We start from the raw sequence: 6,000 nt of genomic DNA on the forward strand, positions 1-6,000 counted from the left end.
AAGATTGGACACTGAAATTACTGGACTTAACAGGACTATTGAAGATGGAAGATGGAATTAATATGGATAATGGAATAATGGCTATTGAAATTATTGGACCTAACAGATTTTGATGAGATGGATTAATCGATATGTTTATTTGGACTATGGTTATGACAATAAGATTATTATTATTATTAACGAGATGGATTAATCGACATGTTTATTAGGATAAAAATTGATAGATATATTTCTTAAAGAATTGAAACCTCTCTGACTTTTTGTGGAAAGAATAAAGTAATGTTTATGAGATTTGATGATTAATTAAGATAACTACCGGAGGAAAGTGATTTTATAATATAATTTAAGAGACAGGATTGTTATATATTGTAGACCTATAACTGATTTGATCTGCGACAAATGGGAAGTCAACATTTTATTTTTTTGTTTAATCATTTTTGTTTTGTTTTGTTTTTTGTCTTTGAATGTTTTATGATTTTGTTTTGTATGTTTTATGAAAATTTGAATAAAAATTATTGTAAAAAAAAAATATGTAAAACCAAAAGATTAAGGCAGTATTGCCTTCACACAGTATGGTTAAGGAGATGCTACAGGGTAAGTACTACATAAGGATTTCCTGGGCACGTACAGCAGGCTCATTTCTCCAAGATTTTAAATTGAGTCCTAACATAGAAAGGGGAGTTAAGACGTAAAGGGGTTGGAGAAGTTAATTTATTTGTTGGAGTTTTGTGCAACTGATATGGCCACTTTCTCTCTAATCATTGACAATTTGGGGAAAACAAACATTCTCACTCTGTGCCAGTATATTCTTTTACAAATAATATTTGAAAGATGCAAGTGGCTAAGACAACATCCACTGCCTTGTCAGCAAATCATCGCAACACTAATGTCTTTTAAATGTTCAGTGTCAGAATTAGAGAACGGTTTGTGTTTCATTAGCAGGCAAATCCTATATCTAAAATCCCCATGAACTCAACAGGAATTCCTGTTTCGAACATCCTAAAAGGACATCCAGCTTTTATTTTTGGACTTCTATTTGACTTACAATTTCAGCATATTTCCAAGTAAATCTTAAAGAAAAGCAGGCTACCCATGACATTTTTTCCCAGCAAGCTGACCAGACAGTCACAGATCCAATTATGTTCTGTAGTTATAAATCTTTAGCTGCTTGATAATGTTCTATTGAACATTCAATTTTTTAAAACTCTTGTTTCAATCAAGAAGAGCAGCTAAATAAAATTTCAGAAGTATTTCTGTGCATCTTTCATCTCCATACAGAAGTTTAATAAGATTAAGTGATGAGCAAATACCAGTGCTTTGTTTGGCATGCTCCTCTCAAAACTATTAAATACCCCAAACAGGAAATATGTTCTCCAACTGACCAGTCACTGCTTTCCTTCATAGGAAATAACATCCTTGCTACCACACACCAGACATCAAGTAGCACTGGAAATGCTGACAGCCAAGACTGACCATTTTTAAAACATGTACCCCATTTTTAACCCAGATTGAGGATTTTTTAAAAGCCATTGGCAAATGTTAAATTCACATTTTCAATAAGACTGAAGTAAGGTGCATTAATGGGGGCTCCAGGATTCAGTATAAAGAAAGAGAGTTTTTTAAAACCAGGAAGCAACCTACTCTGGCAAGGTTGATCAATTATTCCGTGCTGAAGGAAAATATCCTATATAAATCACACACAACTGCGATAAAGAATCTTTTGTAAACATGTTAGAAACACAAATTACACCTCAACTGTCAGTGACACACAGAGAACTAGTGAAGAAGCCCTTCCTGAGCATGTGTAGTCTTTGTTCATTTAGGTGGTGGAAAGTTTTACATACACCTTTACACTATCATTTGTTCCCTTTGGGTAAAAGCCTGAATTACAGGAAGGGTATTGTTCTTTTTGCTGCTGAATTCCTTAGGAAGACTGGGGACGCCATCTAAAACCATTACCCCTGGGCTTGCTATCTGCTCTCAGGACTCCCACTTCTTGGGAAAGGTCTTCCTAGAAAAGCAACAATTCCCAATATCATTTCTCCTTTCCAACAGCTATGTACATTTATATATGCAGGTTCTGTTTTGTTACTTTGTTTTGTTTTTAAAAAGTCAACTCAAACAGCAAACAAAATGACTATTTGCTACTGCGCTTCTGCTGCTTTACATACATCTACACATTGACTCTTTTAAAGAGGAGAAAAATCCCAGTGGGAGAATTTTGCAAGCTGTTTTTCCCCCCTTACAAATTATTCCACATTTTAAAAAGAATCATCTTTTTTTTTTTTGAGAAACTTTCATGTAAAGATTTGTGTGACAAGTTTCAAGGACATACCAATTTGCTAGTTTCTCAAAAAGGTATTTTGAAACGGGCCAGTGATCAGAACTGGCCTTTGCCTGTATCTGTATGAAAAATCACTTCTAGAGCACAAAAAAAATCTGAAAGAAAAGCTGGCAAAGTTGATACTGTTTCTGCGAAATGTTAATTTCAGTTGCTCCCAAAGGGAAAACATACTTTTTCCTATAATACAGGCTTCACATAACAAATTTTATGTTAAGGAGTGGAGCAGAAACAGAATAGTGTTTCTTCGCTTTCCTTCATGGAGAAAAAGGAGGGAGTTTTCTTCGCCAAAGTACATTCACAAACAGGCAAAGCTCCAGAAACAGCCTTTGTTCGGTTGACAGGACAGGACCTGGAAAAACACATAACAATTAACATAAAAAGAGAAACTCATTTCACACTCAATTAAGCTGAAACTAACTTCACATGCATACTTTATGGGAACCCTGGATCTTTTAATGCTTTTGTGGAAAATGTTTCACAAATGAATTCCAGGTATGTGCTGAAAATTGAAAGTGCTTTTACCTTTGATCAAAAACTAGTACAGTAGGGCCCCGTTTCTCAGCATTCAGCTAATACGGTGATCAGGCGCACTGGGAAGAGCAGGAAGTGGGGAAGCTTCTTGGTGCTGGCTGTGGCGGCGCTCTCGGCCTCGGCCCTGGACCAGGACACCCCGAGCCAGCCAGAGGAGGAGGAGAAAGAAGCAGTGCCAGCCTCCCTCCCCCCCCTCTGGCCCGCGGCGAGGGCAAATTGGGCCGGGCCGGAGAGGCAAGCCTCCTGGCACAGCCAATGCCGAGGCCAGCACCAGGAGGCGAGGCGGCACAAGGAAGCACCAGAACCCGCCTTGTAGTCGTGCCCATAGGTCTCCCTCCCCACCTTGCAGCCCTCATACTCGAAGAGGCCCGCCGCAGGCACTGGGTAGGAAGAGAAGGAGGAGGCCCCCGATGCTGCGGACCATCCAGGTGGAGCCGGGGGTGGGGGGAAGGGAGGCTGCTGCGTGCTCGAGGAAGAGGCAGGAGTGGGGAGGGGGATGGAGGCTGCTGCTGGTAGTATGGCTACTCTCCTCAGCCACCTGAAGAGCCAAACGGGCAAACAGCACAAAAGAAAAAACCCCAAACACCCAACAGCCCTCATTGCCGCTTTTGACGGCCTGGCTGCAGCCCACTCATACAGCAGGTTAGGTTCCAGACCCCCTCCGTGTGGCCCCTGCCTGCCGCTGCCTTTGATCCACTTTTTGGTGATATTTGCTTTTTGGCGGGGGTCTGGGACCTAATCCACCGTATGAGTGGGGCCTAGCTCTTACCCACTTTGGGACCTCTCAAGTTTCACACACCCAGCACAGATCCTAATTGCTGTGGCAAATCTTGTGTACATCAGACTAAGCTTTCTTCATATTGCATAAGTAGTCACAATGAATGAAAATCGTTGCCACAGAAAGTACAAAATTAACTATGGGAAAAAAATCCACATTCTGTAGCCTGTGAAGATATGAGTACTGCTAGAAATCCATCTGGTCTGTCATTCGGGACGTATGAGGAACTTATTTCAAGGATGAATGCTAATTAATCCAAACACTGCAATGGAATAAAAAGACTGTCATAGAAAGAAAGCTTCAGAGAATAGACATAAAACGAAGCAATTCTCATGAGATGGAAAGCTTTCAAGTGGGCAGTGGGACTTCCAAAATACATTTACCCATTTTCTATTTTTATTCACTAATACACAAAAGAACCTTGCGGTTTAAGAACGTACCTATAGCCCACAGATATTTCTATCAAACTTTAAAAATTGGGAAGCTATAGCGAATGAACCAGACGAAGAGGAGACTTGACCTCCTCTCCGAGATACTCTCCTGCCCTACAAATTTGTCAAAATGCAAACAGAAATTGGGTTGGTCTTTCACAGTCCAATCCACTTCCTCTGTAGCTTGGAAGAATTTGGTAACATGTGCCTCTGAACATATGGTGAGTGGTGGCAAGACCTGTAATCAGGACTACATCTCCAAAGATAGAGAACTACATTTTTGTATGTTTGTTGTTCTTCTGCTTTGCTTCCTTCCTGTGTTACTGTTTCTACAGAGCATCTAACCTAGAAAATTATATTTCTCTCATTATTCATCATAGAAATCTGTGTCAAATTTATTTTTTATTAATTTCAAAGCCTTTCATTGGTCAATGTCATATAATGGTGAAGACAGCCTTTTGTGTTTCAAACTGCAGGTTATGTTCTATTTCTATTTTAGGTGCATTACATGTTGAATCTGAAACTGCAGCTTATGTAAAAATCAGACTGATTACAATACAGGCATACCCCGCTTAAAGTCGCTTCACTTAAAGTCGCCTCATTATAAAGTACATCCTCCATACTCCACCATATCCCACTTTAATGTACACGCTTCGCAATAACAGACACTTAATGGCATGACGCCGCTGCCATCTAGTGGCGATTGCAGTGCAGTACATGCATAGATAATCGCTTCACTTTAAGTACATTTTCACTTTACATACAAGCTCTGGTCCCATTGCGTATGTTAAAGCGGGGTATGCCTGTATGTTGCTACTTAAGCAATGACTCTAGCTGTTGGAAAAAGCAAACGTGGCCTGCTCAAGATGCATGTGTTCAGCCTGCTATGCTTAAACCACCCCACTCAAGAAAAGGTGGGCATGGTCAATTAAAAAATAGAGCACACCTAGAAATTTGCTAGAATATATTTCACCTCCCACTGTTTTACTGTTTTATTTACTGCAAACTGAGACACTCCTCCTGTCCATTGGAGACTATTCTGCAGAACAGTCAGTGCCATTATTCCACAATTGTTTTTTGAGTTTTTTGAGTGTAAATTATGCAAAGTGTTGCTGTACTACACATATTCACAGAAACAGAAGCAAAAGAAAATGATATACTATAGGAAACTTCACTAAAATTGCAAAGTAAATCAAACATTTTTAAAGTGACTATCTGAACTGTATCATCTTAATGTTGCTTCTTCCCTGCTAAAACAAGATCGGCACAGCACACGTCTTGTTTCTGTAATTTGGGCTGACTGCAGGTGTTGCCACCACTCACCATATGCTCAGAGGCACGTGTTAGCAATTTTTTCCAAGCTACACAGGAAGTGGATTGGGCTGTGAAAGACCAACCCAAATGGTGTTTGCATTTTGACCAATTTGTAGGGCAGTACAATATCTCAGAGAGGAGGTCAGGTCTCCTGCTCCCCTGGTGCATTCACTACAGCTGCCCAATTTCCCTGCTTTTTAAACTTTCATAGACGTATATGTTGGCTATAGGTATGTTCTTAAACTGCAAGAGTTTTGTTGTGTATTAGTGAATTTCTCTGCTTTTTAATCTGGGAGGTAAGAAATAGGATCCTGTGCACATTTGCTGAGAATGGGTTGATCATTTGCATACTTATTGAGTTCAATGGGATTTACTCTTCTGTAATCATGCTTAGGATAGGTGAAACTGACCATGGGGGAGGAGGAGAAGAGGAAGGGAAAGAGGGCTGGAGTGGGCAGGGGGGGGAACAAGGAAGAGAGGATGGGAGGAAGAAGGGGGGAGGAGGGAAGAGGAGAGGGGAAGGAGAGAGGGAAGGAACAGAGAGGGGGAAGAGGAAAGGTAGGTCTGATAATTTGCATGTGTATTGAGTTCAATCGGATTTA

The sequence above is a fragment of the Rhineura floridana genome, chromosome 2 (genome assembly GCF_030035675.1).
Source record: "Rhineura floridana isolate rRhiFlo1 chromosome 2, rRhiFlo1.hap2, whole genome shotgun sequence".
In the NCBI taxonomy this organism is placed as follows: Eukaryota; Metazoa; Chordata; class Lepidosauria; order Squamata; family Rhineuridae; genus Rhineura; species Rhineura floridana.